A 22258-nucleotide genomic window follows, 5' to 3' on the forward strand; every position below is an offset into this window, starting at 1 on the left:
TTATTAGTTTCATATCAGCACGCATAGGGATCTTGTAGTCTATTGAGACTATGGTAAATGAAAAAAAGAAGTTACAGCATGAGCTCTCATAGGCTTGGGTCTATCATTTTCTTTATTTTAGTCAATCTCAATATATAGTGATATATGTTCTTTTAAGTGATGCCATGTGTTGTATTTTAATCTGTTGTCATGATGTGGCCCAACCTCCCTTGTTGGTGGAATGGTGCCCGGATGATTTGCCAAGATGCCAGTGCAGTTCTAGTAGGGGTTCTGCAATGCGACAAAGCTCACCCCCATAGAGGCCCTGGTTCACCAACACATTAGGATGACATTCCTGTGGCAGGCATTCTTGAGAGGCCCTTTGCAAAAAGCTGACCCGACAGCTGTGTGACAAGCAGCCAGAAAAATATGGGCATTGACAGGTTGGGAAATCAGGGTGGAGTCTTGACATAGAAGGGGCCAGAATGCGTCCCAAGGAGGAGCAGAAGTAGTAGTCAGTGGGAAAGCGACCTAAACAAAAAGGAAGCAGGAATGGACATTGGCTGAGGTCCTGAATCAAGAAGACAGAGTTTACATTCACATGCACAGAGCTATGAAACAATGGTGTGTAGTGAATTGCAATGATGCACAAGACTCTTCAAAAAAATGCATAATGCAAGATTGCAATGCTCCATGTGCATCAGCATGTGAAATATGCAATCTGCCTGCCTGATGCACACCGACATCACTTGTGGAATGGCACCCCATATTCAGCACTAATTCCGCAACTTTCGACTTTCACACCATGCCCCCAAAATGTACAACCACATGAGTAAGGGAACTTAGGCATGCATTGGTCTCTAGGAAAACACCAGCCTTTTTCTTCTAGGTGGCAGAGGGAAGGCGGGATCTGCAAACCTACACATAACACACCTTGCCATTCATTATGCTATAATGCTGTTCAGTTCAGGTTGGAATCTCATCTTGTTATCTAGCCTCCTTGCTCCATCGGTTGCCATCTTCACTATTCTTTTGGAAAGCATCCTGCACACACAACCTCCTAAGGAAACATGACACATCGAGACAGAGGCAACTGATCTCCCCAAGAGATAGTGCCAGGTCTGAAGCACAGGACTCAGCATCTCCTGTGCCCACCTAAATTGGCAGAGTGAGGGGGAAAATTGGGTCACAGAAGCAGAGCAGGAGGTTGGAAACTTCCTGTACCCAAGACTGGCATTACCAGGGTGGAACAAATCTGGAAATGCTGCCAAGAGAGTCTAAAGGTTGCCTTTCTTAGCAGAAGATATGAGAGGATTAGCAGCTTCTTTGCCCTGGATGTGTCACTCTTGAGCTTTTAACTCCACCACTTACCTTAATGGGGAGGATTGACAGTGGCTTGGGAAAGTTGCTTTTTTTGGACTTCATCTCCCAGAATATCCCAGTAGACGGTCTGTAACTATTTGGGGGCGGGGATTGAGGGTGGCAAAAAGAGGCCATTGCCCATCCAAATAAGAATTCTCTCCCTCAAAACATTTCCCTTCAGTTCCCGAATTCTTAGCATTGCAGAGAGCAAGACACTGAAAAGCATTTGCACCTAGATTTGTCATATTTGCTGCATTTGCCTTTCATAAACTCAATCTGAAGAGCTGGAAGGGAACACAAGGGCCCTTTAGTCCAAATCCCTGCTTGCTTTGTTTGGTCACTTTGCCTGCCCACTTTCTTTGAATGCCTGAAGTCTTTCTAAAATGCTTCATTGCAGTTTTACGTTACTGAAATGCTAGAAATTTGGGGATTGAAGGGGAAAATCTCAGCATTCTTATTCCAGAGCAATGTCTCCCCTGCTCAAAAGCGAAGCTGACTAGGGCATTCTGAGAGCTGCAATCCAAAACGTAACTTTCCCAAGAATTAAAACAGGAATCATGTGGTCCTCCAAATGCTGTTGGATGGTAATTCCCTGGTGTCCTAGCCAGCACAGCATGCTGGGAGTCCAGCATCTGGAAAGATATGACATTCTCACCCCTACTAAGAATAGCAGGGTGTTGTTGTCTGTTGTTCCCCAAAAATAAATTTGCTGCTGTTATATGCCATCAAGTCAGCTTGGATTTATGGTGACCCTCTGAATGAGAGACCATAAAGAGACCCTGTTATGAACAGTCTTTCTCAGATCTTGCAAACCCCAGCCACAGCTCAATCCACCATCATGCTTTTGTCAAAAGCCAGGAATAAGCCAAACACCTATGGCTTTAAATCCCTTGGTTGCTTTGCACTAACAATGCCATCCACTGGTTTGCCTAGCTGGTTAAAGAAGAGAGGAATAGGACACGATGTGCACACCTGGAAAAAATATAGAAATGTTGATGGAAAGAGACCGATCACAGAGCCAGGGATCGGTGCATCTCTCTGACAACAACCCATAGGAAATTGTTGCTTGCAACCATTCATGCTGGCGGCACAGAAAAGTTCACCATTATCGATCCAACGATGGATGGCTCGTGGTAGAAGGTTTCACAAACCCATCCTGTTCAGTCACTTCCGAAATTCAATTGAGGATGCAGTGATGGTCCTCCCCCTTTGCTAGCTATAAATTAGCTTTCCATCCAGTACAGAAGTGCATGTACATACAAAGTGAACAGTCACGATGTTCTCACAGACGGGATCAATGTTGGGTCTATATTCAACTCAGAGCACCTGGAATTCCCCAAAGCCTAAGACTAGATCTGCTACCCTATTTTTCTTCTTTTCCTTGTACTTATATGAATATGTGGCTAAATTTTATTTTCACAGGCACCATTGAATGACTTTGGTATTTTTTCTCACTGCAGTTCGGCACTTATTCTTCATCAAATGAATGAATGAATGAATGAATGAATAAAGCAGTTTATTATTATTATCTTTACAGAAACTGTGCAGAAATGCCCTTTTTATGCAAAAAATAATGTTCTCTGCAGAGGATTTGTGCACAGTAACTACCACCTCCTATGCAAATACAGTGCATTTTTGGTGCAGAATTCAAATTGCAAAGATTCTCATCTGTGCAATATTCTCCACACCATTCTGGGCCTCTCATTTGGGTATTTTTAATATACTTTCCCTATGTAATTCTACAACCAACTGGCCAACACAATCTCTAAGGAACAGCTCTCAGATTCCAGCATTTTGGGAAATGTATCATAGTATTTCCTAAACTCTGGCCCAAATACCAGCTTAGCCACAGAGTCCCCATCCATCCTTGGGGTGACCTGCTATCATGCCACCTCTGTCTCCATCTGTAAAATGGGAATGCTCTCAAGAAGCTCAACGAAAATGCAGAAAAACATGGTGAAAACAAGGCTTGAAGAGATAACCGCTTAGAGTTTGTGTTGCTGGCAGCAAATTCAGTACCAAGCGAGGAGCAAATCCTGGGAGCTGTAGTCAGAAAAAGTAAGCTTTCCAGTAGTAAGCATGAACTGACAGCTGCTCTATCTTCTGCTCCCTTTTCTTCAATGAATGAGATTTCCACCCCCTTTCCAGCTCCACTTGCCTTCTGTTGGAAATGTGCGTTATTTGTGAAGCTACATTTGGAAGCTGGTGCTCAGGGGCGTAGCCAAGGAGGGGGGGTTTCTTGGGGTCCAGACCCCCCCTTCCATTAGAAAAATGAATGGTGTGTGCTGCTGCGCCACCGCACCCAAGCCCCATTATAATGGTGGCACTTAGTCTGGACCCCCCCCCCCCCTTCCTAAAACCCTAGCTACGTCCCTGTGGTGCTTGTGTCATTTTCCCTGCAATCCAGCCTGGATTTTCCCTTTCACCTTCACCTGCTTGCAGGATGCTGAATTCACAGCCACAATGGTGCACTAAACTACCAAAGAAAAGGGAAGAACACACATTTGGCCCCCCCACTCATGTGCTATGGCAATGAAAAACCAAAAGTTTGAAAACTTTAGTCGACTGACCATACAGGCCCAGAGGGCTGAACTAGGGGTAGAAAGGAACCCATTACTACACTTCCCCCCAAAAGATAACAATAGGTTCCCTGATGCTGGAGAAACCTTTCCCAAGAAGAACAGAGCAACACGGATTTCAGAAGCAATAAAGGGAATTATTCTGCACGAACATGCACATGGGATTGGGTTATTTTTTCCCCTGTGCAAATCACCCATCTCTTTGCACCATGTGCATTTCTGCAAAGAATAACTCCCCCCCCCCCCAGGAGTTTGCAAGCTGCAATGGCATCTTCAAAACTGAGCAGAAAATTGGGAAAACCACATCTGGAAGATGCTACAGAAATTATGCTGAATAATCCAAAGATATACACACCTCGACAAATCCAGATCTGGAAGGCAAATGTAGGAGAAGGATGGGTTGCTAAGTCAGTCCCAAAACCTTGCCAAAGGCTGTCGGGAAATTTTGAACCTCAACAGCTGGGATGAGCTTCTGAAATTTCATAACCTTCCATACTGATATTCTTGCTCATCACCTGTATCTCCCTAAACATTGGCTCTCTCTTTTATGTGGAACTGGTTCTCTAGGAGGTTTTCTAACCTTTCGCCACCACCAAACAACCACAACAAGCACAATAACAGCATAACAACTGACACTTTAGGTGGATTGCAGGGAGTGGGGTGGAAATCTTCCATCTTTGACACTGTGTCAAGCCAAGTTCCATGTCTGGACAATTGTACAAGAATCATTTCTTGCTAAAAGAAAATTCTAATGTTCTACATTCCAATGTTCTCAATTTCTGGAAGGGAAGGGAAAATTTCCCCTCAAGTTTGAAGATCATTTGTTGAAAACCTAACGAAAGGAGCCCAAAACTTTGAAGAGGTTGGACATACCATGAGATGACATGACTCTTTGGAGCAGATGATAATGCCTGGTAAACCTGATGGCAGTAGGAAAAGAAGAAGACCACATTATAGGTGGATTGTTTCAGTCCAGGAAGCCATGTCTCCCTTGAGTTTGCAAGAGATGAGCAGAACTGGTGATGACTGGAGGTCTTGCCATCATAGTCAAAGTCAAAGTTGACTTGACAGCAGTTAAACACAACAACAACAACAACAAATTAACTAAGAGACCGTATTGAGGGGTGCGTAAAAGAAAGTTGCATTGAACCTACAATGGGAGGGAGAAAACTTTGAATGACACAAGAGCGGTTTCATGAAATTTGCTACTCAACCCAAAACTTGAAGTGCCTTAGTAAAAATGGGATTTGGTGGCTGCAGCCACTTCCCCAAAGCCAACACACTTTCTTCGCTCCTGCCCCAGAAACTTCAAGTGATACTGATCCCCCCCCTGCAAAAAAATACCAAAGTGAAAGTTTGTGGGAGATCAAATGCAGAAGACTCAATCCCCTGCATGCATTATTGGCTACTAAATACACACAGTCGTGGCATTTTCCACGCACATCCAGGTTGTACCTTGCAAAAAGAGTTTCTTTTTTAGTGATGAAACGATTCAGCCAAAACCAAAGCAACTGGGAATTTAACTAGCCCTGCTACTCAAGGGGAAGGGAGAAGACCATCAGGTTTTGCAGGCGTTCTTCTCTGAAGCACAAGCTACATTGCAGAATGGGTACAGTCTGACATTGCTTGAACTGAAATGGCACAGTGCTACAGAAACCAGGGGTCTGTAGTTTGGTAAGATATTTAGCTTTTGCTGTCAGAGAGTTCTGGTGCCACAACTAACTACAATTCCCAGAATTCCATAGCATTGAGCCATGGAAGTCAAAGCAGTTTCAGACTGCATTAATTCTCCAGTGTAGCAGCAACCTTAGCTGCTATGTGTCAAGACATGGTGATCCTATCCTAGGCTTTTTCTTTGCCAGATTTCTCAAGAGGAGGTTGCCATTGCTCTCCTCTGAGGATGAGAATGACATGGCCAAGGTCCTCCAGTGGGTTTCCATGGCTAGTTGGGGATTCGAGCCCTGTTCCTCCAACTCCTAGTCCAACACTCTAAACCATTGCGCCACCTTCTCCACCACTGGCCTACATTTCACAACAGACACAAGTCCAGAGGGAAAGCCTATCACTTTCCATAGGGAAGAGAAGTAAGAGCTTGCATTGCTTCCCTTAAAATCCATGGGTTTAATAACGATGTTCAGGAGGCTCCTTTCTGAATGATGGTTTCTTAAGTCCATTGCTAAGCTCTGAGCTACCAATGCCTTGATTTCTGGATTTAATTCCAAAGTGAGAAGACAACACTACAAAGTACGGCTGCCCACCTTACCTCTCCAAAGTCTTGCAGAATCTGAAGTTTCTTAAAACTAAACCAGATAGCTGGCACCCTTCAAGCTGGGGAAGCTGAAACTTAGGGCACCAACCTCTCAGACGTTTCTTACACAAGCTCCATGGAGCAAGACTGGTGTGCTCCAGCTCACTGAGAAAGGCATCTGCACGGATGGTGTCCCACATTCATTCCTTCTGAACTGTAGGTAGCTACAATCCAACCTGCAAAAGCACCACTCCAGTCCAACCCTTCCGACTTTCCCTCTCCACCCAAAATAATAATCATTTTGGACTCCCCATTGCTTGATTTAATGTCTCCTGTTCCCAATGAAGTCCCTCAACTGCAAGCAAGTTACCTTCCCTTGGCCAAGAAACGTCAAGAAAGCCAACCCAAGAAAACGCATTTCCTTCTGCAGTCACGGACCATTAACCAAACTGGGACTTTAATGTCTAATTTAGGATCATGGATAGGAGCAGGCAAATCGATTCCTTCACCACAAAAGGGATTTTCTTTTTGTCATGGAGAGGGAATACTTGCACATTTTCTTGTGTGCACGCAGTAGGAAGGGAAGCTAGGAAGGGCTCCTAACCCATCCATTCATCTAGAAAATTGTTGAGGTTTTACTGACTTACACACATAAAAAAATGTTTCCTGACACCATTGTAAGTCCAGAGAGGAACAAATGCTTGCTAGCATACTCTGAAAGAAATAAACCATAACTGTACATCCATCCATCTCTCTCTCTCTCTCTCTCTGTCTCTCTCTCTTCTTGAGAAACGGATTGAGTCCCTATATTGGGAGAAAGGTGGGGTAAAGGTAGATGATGATGATGATGATGATGATGATGATGATGATGATGATGATGCTTACAAGTACTTGGAAGTAAATTTATAGCTCCAAAGTGAACACCCTCCACCACCTAGAAATGCTTCATGACAACTTGTCACTGCAGACCTGAACTAAACGAGAGTCTTCATTCACACATACAAAACCCTGAAAGCCCTTGGAAACAGACAGACAAGACCTAAGATGCAGAATTAATGCAGCTTGACACCACTTTAACTGTCATGACTCCATCATATGGAATCCTGGCATTTGTAGTTTGTTGTGGCACCAGAGAACTCTGACAGAGAAGGCTGGATAGTTCACAAAACTACAAACCCCAGAACTCCATAGCATTGAGCCATGGCAGTTAAAGCGGGGCCAAACTGGATTAATTCTGCAGTGTAGATGCAGCCCGACATGTATACACATACTTTGAAAACCCTGCAGATTTCCCTTCCATCATCTACATGCAATTCTAAAAAGGATCATCCTGAGAACACAGCAGCCAGCAATCCATGTGCAGCACTCATAATCTACCACAGTCACTTTGAGGAAGTGACACCAAGCCTCAGTTTCCCCAGCTATAAAATGGGCCTTCCTGTGATCTAGAGCAGCTTTTACCAGTCTGTCCTTGTCGTGTGCTTCCAAGTCATTTTTGACTTATGACGAACCTCAGAGGTGAACCTATCATGGGGTTTTCTTGGAAAGATTTCTTCCGAGAAGGTTTGCCATTGCCTTCCCCTGAGGCTGAGAGTGTGCAACTTGCCCAAGGACACCCAATGGGTTGCCATTGCCAAGCCAGGACTCGAACCCTGGTCTCCAGAGTCTTAGTCCAACGCCAAGCCACTACACCACTTTGGCTCTCTTCCCATGATTAGAGGAGCTGTTTCCAATCTTGCAAGTCTATTGGACTACAATTCCCAGAATCCCCCTGGCTGTGGTATGATGGCACTTGTGGTATTTCAACCCATCTAGCTGATGCCAAGTGAGAAGAGTTGATGTGGTAGATAGACTTTTCTTTTAGAAAGGAAATAATGAAACTTTGATAAGGCCTTTTGCTTATCAAGATGTGTTGAATAAACAGATCTATATTATTATTATTATTATTATTATTATTAAATATATTTATAAATATGTTGTTATTGCGTGTGTTCAAGTTGTTTCCAACTTATGGTGACTCCAAGGCGAACCTATTGTGGAGGTTTCTTGGCAAGATTTGCTCAAAGAGATGGTATGCCATTGTCTTTTTCTGAGGCCGAGAGTATGTGACTTGGCCAAGATGACCCAATGGTTTTCCATGGCTGAGTGGTGATTCGAACCCTGGCCCTGGGAATACGAGTCCAACGCTCAAACCACTACACCACCCTGGCTCTGAAAGCACTTCTATAACTACAACATAACTACAATACAGTCATATTATTGCAATATAAAGGATGCATTCACACACTTTGAGATACATATTCGTTGGCCATATAGCACACAATACAATAACTTCCAAAATCTGGAAAACAGCGCTACCTTTATTGGACCAACCAAAAAGATACTAAAATACACAATGCAAGCTTTCAAAGCTTTCTTCCTCAGGCAAAGGGGTTAAAAACCATACAGGAGGGAAGATGGAGAATACATAATAAGGCTTGGCCCGTGTTAGTCCCAAGCCTGCATTTGCACCCAGGAGTAAACCCAGCCAAATTGCGGCAGAACAGAACAGGAACATAAATAAAGAAATAAACATGGAGATTTCTGCTTTAAAACGTTGATTGACATCCCAGGCACACGCCCCCTTTCCCCGCCTGCCATGGCTTATTTCATAATAAATAAACAAATAAACAAACAAACAATAAAGCCAAACAAAACTGACAACTTTGCCAAAGAGAGGGAAGCCCAAGTGGAGCGCCGCCTTGCTATGCCACGGCCGGCCACTAGGGGTCAGTCTTGAGCCACTCAGGCAAAAGCCAAGTTTTGTTTCACAACCCAAAAAAATCCCAATTCCCCCGTTTTCCCCTCCCCTTCTCCTTGTTTTCTGTCTCTGACTCCACCCCCAAAATAAATAAATAAATAAATAAGTAGATAAATAAATAACAGTTAAAAAAACCCAGGAAGGGGGTGAAAGGAGACGGAGATGCATCTCAGCATTAGCCTCTCCTGGAGCAACTGCAACTATTTGTTTGTTTGTTTCTTTATTTAGTTTGCAAACAGGAGGCCAAGGCCTTAACCCTTTGCTTTCCCAATTATGTCCTTCTCCACCTTCACTTTCTCTTGGAGAAACCAAGCAGAAAAGCACAGCTTTCTAACTCTCAGAATTACAGCCCTCTTTTGCCCCTCCTGAAGCAAACATCCATCATCATCATCATCATCATCATCATCATCATCATCATCATCAAATTGAAAAGGGAAGGTTTTGAAAAGTGAAACCGGTCACTTTCTCTCCGGAAAAAAGGGGGAGAGATCAAAACCCAAAAGGAGGCAGAGGTCACTTTCGCATCCTGAGTCCTTCCTTTGGGAAAGGAATTAACTCCAAGGAATTTGCCAGGAGTTCATTCCTCGTCAAAGGAACTAATTCCTTGTTAGTTCTTTCCTGGACTCCAGGAAAGCCAGGGAGGGGAGGCTTTAGAAAAAGGAACTTGGGCTCCACCGCCTGCCTCCTCTGGGAGGAATTGATAGAAAAGGAATGAAAAAGGAACGTCTTTTTCAATTCCTTGTTCCTTTAGAAAGAGGGAAGGAGAGGGTCTTTCCGCAGAGGAAGCGCAGAAGGAGGAGGTCCACTCTCCGCCTCCTCTATTTGATTCCTTATTCATGGAAATGAAAGGGAACGTTTAAAAGGAACGTGTTCTTTTCTGAATTCCTTTTTGAAAGAAAGGGCGGGGGGTGTCTTCCCGGAGGAACTTTAGCAAAAAAGTAACTTGGGGTCCACTGTCTGCAAAGGTCTCCCTTCTTCCAAACCCGAAAGACACGCGTCATTCGTCAATAGCTTTTGGCTGCCTTTATTCCAGATCTTGCCTTACTCCGGATTAGTTTCAGGGATTACTGGGCTCACAACCGGGGTCTGCAAACCCTGATCCATCCGGAACCTCCCTGCCTTCCGTTCCTCCCCGAAAAAACCTCCCAGCTCCAGGAGACTGCATTCACACGAACGCCTTGACACGGGTCAACCGGTCGTGGGAACGCGCCGTTCCTTGTCCTTTCCCCTCTCTCTGGCCTGGATCTTATGCTTTAGCCTTCAATGGGGGCTCCCTAGAAGAGCCGCACTCGGGTCAGCCCCACTGGCCCTAATGGGGACACCCCTAAAAAGATGCGTGTCCGGGATTTCACACGTGACGCGAGTCATTGGATGGCGGAACGGAGAAGAGCCGTATTTCAAATTAAGACCCAATGAGGGTTGAGTTGAGTGCCTTCGGGGCTTCTCGGACCCAAAGCCACACACACAGAGGGAGCATCCAGACTGCTGAATTGATCCGGTTTGACACCGCTTTGACTGCTAGGGAATTTGGGGAATGTAGTTTGTTGGGGCCGCGATCGAGCCATTCCCACGTGCGCCAAGAGGGAGAAAAGGGGGGAAGCAAAGAGCATTGCCAGCTTTTGGGACTCGCTTTCGATGATGGCGATTAGTAGTAGTACAGTAGTAGTATCCTATGAGGAGGAGGAGGAGGAGGATCATTACTAAATAACAGTGCCAGTATTATTAGGATCATTATTAAGTAATAGCCTTAGAGCCCCTGGCTTTGGAGGCAGAGAAGAGCCACTGGAAGTCACGCAACGGCGGAGACAGACACACACATCCGACACGCGTCTCAGCCGCCCAGAGCCACGCACGTCGGAAAGCCTCCACGGGGGAAACACGCGTGTCGCCCAAACCCACGCGAGCCTCTCTATGCCTTTTGATCGGGCTCCGGGGAAGGATCGAATCCTCACCCGCTCCTAAAACACACTGATTAGCATCCGCACTGGAGGTTTGATCCGGGTCGATCCCGCTTTGCCGGCCCTGCGACGGCATCCTTCTGGGCCTTCCTTGGCGCACTGAGTTCGAGTTTCGCATCCGAGGAAGGCTGGCTCGCCTTTATCGGAGTGCTAGGCACGTGTGAAGGCTTGGGCCCCGACACGCATCTTGCACGCGTGTCCGGGTTGCCTTCCCACGCTTTTCTTCGCCCTTTAGAAGAACCCGGCTGACTCCAATCCCCGTCTGGATGCCTCTTTTATGCTGCATCCACGCTGCAGAATTAATCCGGCTTGACACCGCTTTAAGGGCCCGGGCTCCATGCGAGAGAATTTGGGGAACTGCTGTTTGTTGGGGCCCCGAAGGGCCTACAGTTCCCCAAATTCCCTCGCATGGAGCCCGGGCCCTTAAAGCGGTGTCAAACCGGATCAACTCCGTCGTGTGGATGCTCCCTCTGAGTGTGTGGCTTTGGGTTCCAGAAGCGCCAAAGGCAGTCAAGCCAACCCTCCTCGGCTCTTCTCCATTTTCTCACCCAGTGACACGCGTCGCGTGTGAAAACGCGGGGCAACGCGGGATCAACCCGGATTATCTCGTTAGCGGAGACGAAGCCCCGGTCGTGAGGCTTTCCCCGGGGAAGGAAGCTTTCCTCCTTCCGCCTGGAAAAGGAGACTCCGAGGCGGAAGAGGAAAGCAACTGCAGACACTGAAGCCTTCCCTCCGGAGCCCAGGCCGACCCTCCCTTCCCCGCCGCCCGAGGCTTCGGTCTGGGGCTCCGGCCCGGACTCAGGCCCCGCCGAAAGGAAGCCCACCGAGAGAGAGAGAGAGAGATACACACACACACTCTCACACACAAGTACACACATGTGTAATATTTCCCTACAATAGAATATCAATATATTTTCCCTAATGGCTGAGATAATAAAAGAATATAATATGACATTTTATATATATATATATATATACATTTTCCTCATTGGTGGAATATATACATATATATATATATATATACATACACACACTATTTTAAATATTATATATATATATATATATATACACACACACATACATATAATATTATATATACTGTATATTCTATATACTATAATATGATTATAGATATACATGTATAAATTTTTCTAATGGCTGGGATATATATATATATATATATATATATATATAAAATACACAGAGAGAGACTCACAAACACACATATATTTTGTATATGACATATAAACACATATATGTCTGTCTGTCTGTCTGTGTCCTCTTTGGAGGAAGGGCCGGGGGAGAGTGCTGGGCGCCGGAGGGGCTCCCGGAGGCCTTTCCCTTTGGGCCCCGTGGGAAGGCAGGCTTTCTCTCGGGAGAAGGAAGCCTCGCTGCCTCCAGCCCTGCCTCCTCCTCGTCTTTCCGAGGCGAGTCCGCTTGCGAAGACCCCCAAACGCCCAAAGGCAGCCCAGGGCTCCTTCTCGCCTCGCCTCCTGACCCGCGGGACCCCCGGCCCTTCCCACGGGGATCAGGCTTTGCCCAGGCCGCCGCCGAGGGGACCCGGATCCCCCCCAGAGCCTCCCCGAATCCCCCTTGGGAGCCCGCTTCTCTGATCCCTTCCTGGGGCGGGGAAGGAGGCACGCCTGGAGCCAGGGACACAAGACTAGAGACACACAGCCCAGGGGCAAGTTGACAGCAGCAGCAGCACTCTGGGCCTGGGAGCCCTTTTCCCTCTGGGTGCTCCACCTGCTCAAGCGGGGCCAGCCATCAGGACCCCCCCCCCCCCAGTCCTCCTCCTCCTCCTCCTCCTCGAGGCCAAAGGAGACCCAGATTGGGAAAGACACTAAAGAAAGCCTCTCTTTTTGGGAAGGGAAAGCCTTCCAAAGGGAAGCCTGGCTGCCAGGGAAGGAAGGAAGGAAGGAAGGAAGGAAGGAAGGAAGGAAGGAAGGAAGGAGAAGGCGGCGATGGGGTCCAGAAAGCAAGAAGACCTCCCTCCCTCCCTTCCTTCCTTTTCGAAGAACAGCAATTCTGAGAAAAGCAGAGGGAGGGAAGGGAAAGGAGCGAGAGGAGGAGGAGAGAGAGAGAGAGAGAGAGAGAGACGGGGATCTGCTCAATAGAGACATATATATATATCTATATAGGGAGGAATGACACACACACATACATCTATCTATCTCTATACACAGAGGCATCTGTCGGGTCTCTCTAGGTCTGCGATGATGGTGCTGGGGACCCTTCTCATTTGGGGGCAAGGACCAGGGACGGTGGGGATGATGGGGGTCTAGGGAGCCTCCGGAGCCCCAGCCGCCGCCTCCTGGCCCCCCGAAACCACCCCCGAAGCCTCCGCGAGCCGATCGCGCATCATCACCTGGTCGTCCGCACTTTCCTAGAAACTCCTTGCATCACCACTTCTAAGAACCCCCGTTCTAAGAATCAACACCGCTCAATTCTCGGAATTTGAGCGGCCGGAGCTACCATTGGCCAGGCCCCGGGGAGGGGCCCGGCAGGGAGACCCCGAATCGGGGGCCCTTCCCAGACCCATGGAGCCCGCTTTCCTGGAGGAGGGAGCCCCTTGAAGCCCCCTTCGGAAGTGCTTTCACGATAGGGGTCCTGAAACCTCGGGGAAGGGTCTCCAAAAGTGGAACTCTCCTTTTGGGTCCCCCCTTGGCTTTGGGAATGGTAGGCTCCTCTGATGTCACGTGGGAGGGGGCCTGCCCCATTGTGACGTCACCCTGGGCCTGGATACAATGTTGCAGCGTTCTGTCCCCGCCCCTTTCGCTCCTTCCTTCCCCCTCCCCTTCTTCTTCTTCTTTTTTTTAAACATTCTCTCAATCTTTCTTTCTCTCTTTCCTTCTTCTTTTTCCTTCCCTCCCTCCCAATTCTGAGAACTTAAATTTGTTATTCGGTGACCTCCAAATCCAGGGCGAGAGGAAGGCACTCCTCTTCCCAAATTGACCCTCTTTTTGTATATATATTAATTGTTTTTAGGGGGAAATAATACAAAGATAGAATGTTGCAAGCCTTTTTTTTTTTAGGAAAAAGAGAGAGGAGAGAAAATACATTGTATCTTTAGATTTGCCAGCTCTTTTTGGGAAGATTTGGAGCTTTTGCAGAAAAAGAGGATTGGGTTTTGCCAAAGCAGCAAGAGGAGCCCCAAAGTCAAGGAGGAAAAGAGGGAGATGGAAAGAAAGAAGGAAGGAAGGAAGGAAGGAAGGAAAGAAAGAGAAGAGACCTTGGATCTACCAGAGAAAATGCCATCGACAATTTTCAGGGCAACAATAATCGAAAAGGAGAAGAAGGGAAAGCAACCAAAACATCTAGAACTCAGGAGCCTTCAGCTTCAAAGAGTCAAAAAGAAGAAACTGGAAAACTGGAAAGAGACGACAATATCTTTTCATTTTTGTATTTTTCCTTGCTTGGGATTTTAATGTGAGTCTATGGCAAGTATCTCCACTTTCTTTCTTTTTATATTATATATAAAATAGAACTGGAATATTGGTTTCTGTTTTTCTCCCCAAAGAGGGATCTGTGACTGTCATTTTTATTTATGATTTATATTATATATATATATACACACACACACACACACACACACACACACACACACACACACTATGTGTAAACCTTCCCCTCTTTCCCTGGGCTCCGGCTTCTCCTGCCCTTGTCTGCTCTCTGGCTTCCGAGGCCTTTCCAAAGGGGTAGGTGGATGTTTTGCAAGTTTGGCAAAGTAACTCTTGCTCCATAGGAGTGTGTCTCCCTGTGTGGATGGATGGATGGAGAGAGAGAGAGATAGATAGATAGAGAGAGAGGTCGTGTGTTTGCTCCAAGTCTAGTAGTTGCTCCCAGGACAGTTCTCTTGAAAGCGTTGGGGGGCCCTGGGGCTCTGGTTTTGACCCATCCAGGCCTTCCAAAGTGGGAGGAATACTGTTCTTCTAGTAGTTTATGGGGATGTGGGGCTGGATGGAGTTGGAAGGAAGAGGGGACAACCCCACAGAATTGAGCCTGAGCTTTGGGAAAGTCAACGCAACTTGGCTTCCTTGACCTGCTGACTGACTTTGCTACAAGAAGGCCCAAGATCTGACCCTGAATAAGGCAAGGGGAAAGTTGGTGGAGGAAAAGGGAGGGGTCTGTTCATCCCAGGGTTGATATTAAAAATCCATACTTGTGGGTTCTGCGCCTTCAAGTTGCCTCTGACTTATGGCAACCCTATGTTCAACCTATTATGGGGGTTTCTTGGCAAGATTGGCTCAGAGGAGGTTTGCCATGGCCTTCCCCGGAGGCTGAGAGAGTGTGACCAAGGCTTAATGGCCCACTCTGGTCCCCAGTCTTAGCCAACATCCAAAGCACTATGTCACACTGGCTTTTTATATTTCTATCTTAAACTTAATTGACTTTGACATGGTTTTAACCATTTGCGCCTCCTTGAGCAATTTGGTTATCTCCAATGATTCAAACTGGGCCATTATTGCAAACAAGTTTCCATTCTCTAATGCACTTTGACATCACTTTAACTGCTGTGGCTCTAGGCTTGAAGACCCCTCACTTCTGTCCCAGCCAAATTCTTATTTTTCTCTCTGCCTTCTGGTTCATTAAAAATAAAATCAATGTTTTTGGTATCTCCTGCATGACCCCCCCCCCCTTGTTTCCAGGGAAAACCTGTCAGAAAATATGGATTTAAAATATTGCAGTGTTTATTATTTCTCTGCTGTCCCAGAAAAATCTCTGGCAGGAAGGCCCAAAGAGGAACATCAGACCTAGATGTGTGTGGTGTGCACATCTCTCTCCAAACTAGATGGTGTGTGTATATATATGTGTGTGTGTGTGTGTGTGTATGGTAGTGAGTGTGTATAAAAGGAGATGTGAGATGGGATGTCAAAGGAGAGGGACTGTCCAAATCTTTGGCTCATTTTCGAAATTAGTTTCCAAAGCATTTTCTTTCCTCCTCCAAGTGCAATGATTCCTTCTCCAGCTGGGCCTAGTCTGTACGCTTTTGGACTCGAGTGGTTTTATCTATTATTTGTTTATTTAACGATAATAAAGCTCTTAATCGTGGGGAGATTATGGATCTAAAAATAACTTGGTGATTCTCCCCCCTTCTTCTCCTCCTCCTCCTCTTTCTTCTTCTTCTTCTGACATGGATGAAGGTGAGATCCAAGGAATTAAAAAAAAACCCTCATAAATTATGAATGGAAACTGGTTTGCAATAATGGCCCAGTTTGAATCATTGGCGATAATCAAATTGCTCAAGGGAATTGACGAAAGGGCATGCAAATGGTTTGGAAAGGCTCAGCCTTAACTTTGCATTACTTGTTTATGCATTCCCTCTTTCTGTGTATGTGTCTGTTTGTGATTGTAATGCTCAATTGAGATCTTGGACAGATGTGCTGGCAATACCTTTTTGGAATGGGAATAAACAAGAAACGATTAGCAAGTGCTGCTCCTCCCGGCAATTAATGTGGGGCAAGGGAAACCGGCCTTCGAATGCCGTTAACATTTATCTGTAATTCAGGAACAGGGAGCTCTCGCCCTCCTTCGACAGACAGAAGGGAAGGCTGCATTTGAAGACTTGCAAAGATTACTCTGGGACAGCAAGCAGGTGAATTCAGCAAGGACCTGACTCTCACTTTATGCAGGAAAAGATGCAATACATTTACCTGTAACTATATGTTTCCCCCCTAATTTTTACAAAAAAATCCTGGAATGGAAAGGCATGCATTTTGAGGTTGTAACTGAGTTATTTGAAAGCTGCACTTGTAAAAGAATGTGGTCAGATTAACTGTTTGCTATCTCAGGAACGTATTGCATCAAACTCTTTAAAGCTGTATCAAATGCATTACTGTAAACCACGTCCTTTCTCCCCTACCCCAATAAAATCTTATGCAAAATGTTTTAGCTTGTAGCGGATTGAGCCTTGAGCTATGACTCTGGAGACTAGGGTTTGAATCCTTGCTCAGCCATGGAAACCAACTGGGGGGCCTTGGGCAGATCACACACTCTCAGCCTCAAAGGGAGGCAAAGGCAGCAAAGCCGCCTCTGAACAAGTCCTACCAAGAAAACCCAGTGATAGTTTCACCTTAGGGTTGCTGTAAGTTGGAAATCACTTGAAGGCACACGACAACAAAAATGTTAACTAGTACTGTATGGGAATCAAACGGATGTTTGTGTATATATAACGGATCACCATATTATCTTGGAATTTTTGATTCACTTGGGATTGTTGATTCATTTTCTCCTTTCCTGCCCCCTCCCCCCCAAAAATCCTGCAGCTTTAGCTACTGTGGACTTTCTGTGTTGCAACGCTTCCCATTTTTGCACCTGTCTTTCTAACACCCCCCTCCCCCCCCCCTTTGACATTTCTCTCTCATCTGGCATACATTCTCCAGCTCCATTCAGAGCCCAGGGCTAACATTCCCAAAAGAGGCCGGAGGGGGCACTGCAGAGCGAAAGGAAGAAGCCATCCCATGCAAGAAAGCATTCTCTAGATACCAGCCTTCTCCTGTGCCACCCTCCAGACCAGCCAAAATGCAACAGTTTGCTGTCATTGCATACAGTTTTGTATCCTGCAGCTTCCTTTTACAAACCTGGGAGGGCGGGGGGAAATATATTTTAAAGGAAAAATCCTATCCTTGCATGCAAAACATTTTTTAAAACCAGTAACTGGTTTGTGAAGTGGGACGTTTTCCCGGCTGGCATCCATAGTTTTTTGTGGATTTTTGGGGCTATGTGATCTTGTTCTGGAAGAATTCGTTCCTGATGTTTTGCCTGCATCTGTGGCTGGCATCTTCAGAGAAAGATCTGTGAAGATGCCAGCCACAGATGCAGGCGAAACGTCAGGCATGAATTCTTCTAGAACACGGCCACATAACCCAGAAAGCCCACAAAAAACTATAGTAACTGGTTTTATGATGCATGTTTCTGAAGTTGCAAATATAGCCATATTCTTTATCCACGGAGTCAAACACCTATGCTTTGAAAATATTCAAAAATTCTATACATTCCCAAAAGCAAACCTTGATTTTGCCATTTTAGAGAAGGGACACTATTTAACTTTGCCATTCACTTGATCTTAGCCAAAAGGCCGAGAAACTTTACCATGTTGTTTTTGGTGATTTTTATGCTTTTTTTAAAAACTCTGTTTTTGTATTTACTGTTTGGATATATTTTATATTGTGACGGCTTTTAGCTTTTAACAATAAATTTCTACTACTTTGCCATTGTATTTAATGGGACTTGAGCATCCATGGATTTTCCTGGAATCAAACCTCAGCAGAGGCCAAGGACCAATGTAGTCATGCATGGCTCCCTTTTCTATAAGGATCTGGGGTATTTTCCCTTCTCTGTCCACTCCCAGCTGCATATCCAAAGGAGATATTTCATTGGACAAACCACAGTGGATCATCCTCCCAGCCTCATCAATAGTAGCAGAATAGCAACACTCCTGCGGAGTGGCACAGTGGATGGAGGCAATGCATGCAAAACATTTCCAATAAATCCCTGGGAATGAATATAATGAAACAGATACTGTGGTGATGGCACTGAAAGAGCATACGAGATACTTTCTTGTTCCCAGTTTAGAATGAGTGGGAGATGATGGAATTGCTAAAGAGCCTATCCTGAACCATAAACCAGTGTTTGTCTCACTGCTATCAATTTCTGCACAATTTATACACTGTCCCCCAGAAAGTAGTTCATAAATGTGACCCTGAGGCAGCCCATCTCCTCCTGTAATATTTCCAGGAGCAAAGAAGGGGAGTCACCCACTTTTGCAGGGGTGCATGGTTGGCATATATTTCTTTGCTTTTATTCTTTGCTGCTGGGAGGAGAGTCAGGGTTCATTTCTTCTCTTGCAAAGATGCCTGGCTGTGTATTGTTTGCTCCAGTTCCATATGTGTGAAGTGAGGGCAGCATTTTTTTTAAAGAACATAGAACGAAAGAGAAGGAATAACAAACAGATCTTGCATGTAGACGTTTGCCTACCCCCATAAGTGTGTGTCAGGTGTGCATTTGGCCTTCCCAGAGGACAATTTTCTGAGTTATCCAAACATTACCCTACCCCAAATGTTAGGGTTTTTTTTTACTACCAGTTAGGCAATCTGATTCTGCCTCCAGCAAACAAAACAACAACACTGCATGCATCTGTTTCCCATTTGGTTGGATCGAGGCTACTATTTCTGACCTAATGGATTTTTTTTTAAGGGGGATGTTTTCAGTATTGGCTCTCTGACACTGAGTGTCTTAGTCCTGCCCTAGCCCTGAGTTTGAAGAAGTTAGCATATGGGGTTTGTAGGAGTCCATCCATTGCAACACCAATGTTTATTATTTTTAAAAAGGCTGTTGGATTGTCTTGCTTTCTAAAGTGACCATTCGGCCAGCAAGCAGACAAATTAAAATACATGGTATAGAATAGAATATGAGGTTTGCAGAAGGAGTCCATCCATTTGAAGACCAAAGTTCATTTTAAACAAAAAGTTATTTGACTGTCTTATTTGACTGTCTTGCTTTCTAAAGTGACCATTCGGCCAGCAAGCAGACAAATTAAAATGCATGTTGCAGAATCCAAGAAGCAGCCTCGAAACATCCCTCTCTGAGCAGGCATTTCCCCCGATACAACTTGGAAAGCCTGATGCAGAACTGACTTAAACTGCACAACTCAGATATGTGGTCAGTCCTCGGAGCCTGTTTATTCGGAAGCAAATCTCATGAATTTTGATGGTTCTGGGGGTCACTTCGGTGGGTTGCTGCCGGGAGCAAATTTATAGTTAAATGCATCATTCCCAATGAGGCGTCAATAAACTTTGGTTTCATTATCACAGAATTTATTTTGGGGGATCCGACGTGGGAAAAGCAGATACTCCATTTAAAGACGGGATTCCGAAGTGCCAGAAATCCACAGGTTATTTGTAACCATGGCACCACCACTTCGAAAGGAGACCAAAACATAGATTTGAAACAGACATCTTAGGACATTGATTCTTAATAAATAATCCTAGTTGTTCTTTGTTAAAAGATGTTTGAAGGTGAAGGGCTTCTATTCCCTGATTTGCTGAGTTGGAGTGAATTCTAGAGGACAGGGAATTATTTTTCCATAGATCTATACAGGATGGATGAGCAAATAAAATTGTGAAAACAAAGCCATAGCTTATTAACAAATATGGACCATGCTACAGTGTGCCAAAAGCTGAAATCAGTCATGAAGAGCTCCTCTTTTAAAATCCAAAGGGCAATAACTTCGGACAAACCACACAAATATCTATAACTGCTGGGAATATTCAAAAATATCCCAAATTCACCTCTGTTTCACAGCTGATGGCCTTCTGACTGAATTTTTGGGGTGCAAATATTTGAATTGTGCATCTTTAAATGTAGAATTTGAAACATTAGCCTGACCGGCGTCTCGCTGGTTGCGTTGGCAAGGAGGAAATGTGAAAGCTCCTCAGCTGTCAGCTGTCAAGTGCTAAATGCTGTGCCATGTCATCTAACAAATGTCACGGCTTGTCCACTTTCAAACAATGTCAAATATCAACCGTCAAGGATCAAATATTTAAAAGCAAACATTGCAAGGGATTTTTTTTTTTTAGACGGAGACACAGGTATCAAAGAGTTGGCAAATGTGGGTAGGAACATTGAAAGGATATCCACTACCAGCATTCGTCAGGGATGAGTTTTTGAGAGTGTGTTCTTCGAAACAATTAGTTTCCGCTTTGTAACAACCCAAGGCACAAAGGTTGCCGCTGAGGCAAGAGAGTGCTTTGGTGATATTGCAGTCTGAGCAGAAGGAAAATTTCTTCATGGCTTTGGGTACAAAGATCAGTGAGAGAACCTGGATGCAAGTTAACCCTATCCACCGAGACATTACAAGGGAAACAGAACTGGCAGAAGGCTGAACTTGGAAGTGCTGGTTCTTAATCCTCCATGAAGAAGTTACTTTTTGTCATGCCTTTCTTGAGGCGGAAAGTTGAGAAGTACAATATTCTGTCCTGTTTGCAGGCTTGCTTCCTTCCACTAACCAGCTAGGCCCATCGGTTAAAAAATGAAACTTTTTTCTTTACATGCAATCTACTTTATCTCTTAGGGCATGCCATAAATTCAGGCTCTGTGTGTTTGTGTGTTTTCCTTCCTCCCCCTTTTAGTCTCCTACTACATTCCTCTTTCTTTCAAAAAGAAATGTAATAATTGCCTAATTATACCTTCAGTTACAACCGTTTTAGTGAGGAAAACACTAAGCACCAAAAATGCAAGCAATATTGTCTCGGGTTGATTCCAGCCTGATTTGCAGACTTCCAGCGTGTGGTTCTCAAACCACGAACTAGTAACATGTAAATAAAAACACAGTATCTATCTAGTTGCACATGTGGCCAGATATTTTATTTTTATTCTTTATTTTTTGTATGCAGTATCTCCAATATTTCCCTGATTTCTAAACTGAGTGGTTGCCAGTCATGATCACTCTGGTCATTCTTATTATATTTCAAGATAAGCCAATCTGGAAGGCATGCTTCTCATTATTCACGATTAATGAATCCATTTCATGAGCAGGGTGTGATGTTGTGCATATATCATCCGGTGTGGGTTATCAAATCCATCAGCCTTTCTACCTTTTTCTTGGGCTACATTTGGAGTTTTGGATGAAGAAGAAAATGCTCTCCTTGGTTTTCAACAGGTCCAGAAAATGCAAATCCAAGCACACACACACACACCTATTTTTAACCCCTTCATCCCCTGAGGTGTCATGGGGTTGGGGTTGTCATGCTGCCAATTTTGCAACAAATACATCCTGCATCTCATAAATGTAGATGGGTTACAATATCCCCCCCCCTCCCCTGCCATTTAAATTTTGCCTAAGCTGTCAAGGCTGTGTGATGCACAGGGAGCGATCTCCTTCAACTTTATCTTGCATTCTCAGTCTAGCCTGCTTTTAAAAAGCAACAATTTGAGTTGAGAGTTGTGTGTGGGTGCTGGCTTTCTGAGCGGCAACCGAGCTGTTTTAAAGGCTGGGAGGTATTTATATTTCATTTTCTCCAGTAACACCTTCCTTTTTATTCGGTTGTTTCCAGTGTCAATATCATTTGCACCAGTTTGCGGGAGGCGTCGCAGATCTTATCTCCCTGACATTCAGTTTTTAACTGCCTGTTTGCTTAGGGTGCATAAACATCACATGGCCTTATGATTTCTTTTAATTATGTGTGTTTTCTTTTATATTATCCTCGATGCACAGATCCAGCTACTGAGTCCTGCTGGCCTTTGGTGCCTTTCTTGTTGGGGCAGTTAGACAACCCAGGGCAAAAATCCCAGTGCATTTCCAGCAAAGAATGCTGCCATGTCCACAAGAGTA

At 45.0% G+C, this 22258-nt stretch overlaps 1 protein-coding gene and 1 long non-coding RNA gene across 5 annotated transcripts in view; one reads left to right on the forward strand and one right to left on the reverse strand.

The window, feature by feature from the left end:
- BCL6 (BCL6 transcription repressor) overlaps positions 1–13423 on the reverse strand; it is a 34567-nt gene extending 21144 nt beyond the window's left edge. For 2 of the 4 annotated variants that reach the window (XM_089508675.1, XM_089508672.1), the window contains exon 1: positions 13295–13423. The gene's annotated coding sequence lies outside the window, so the exon portion shown is untranslated. Of the gene's footprint in view, positions 1–4793; positions 4980–6538; positions 6920–13294 lie in introns of those variants that run through there. The other 2 variants (XM_089508673.1, XM_089508674.1) reach the window with 2 other exon arrangements.
- Positions 13424–13503: 80 nt separating this feature from the next.
- On the forward strand, positions 13504–18155 carry LOC149317920 (uncharacterized). The gene is made up of 2 exons (XR_016279944.1): positions 13504–14366; positions 16436–18155. It is a non-coding gene; the product is annotated as an uncharacterized LOC149317920 (long non-coding RNA).
- The last annotated feature ends 4103 nt before the right edge of the window (positions 18156–22258 follow it).

This window comes from Sceloporus occidentalis, unplaced genomic scaffold, assembly GCF_023333645.1.
Source record: "Sceloporus occidentalis isolate IW3139 unplaced genomic scaffold, rSceOcc1.0.p SCAF_2, whole genome shotgun sequence".
Lineage (NCBI taxonomy): Eukaryota > Metazoa > Chordata > Lepidosauria > Squamata > Phrynosomatidae > Sceloporus > Sceloporus occidentalis.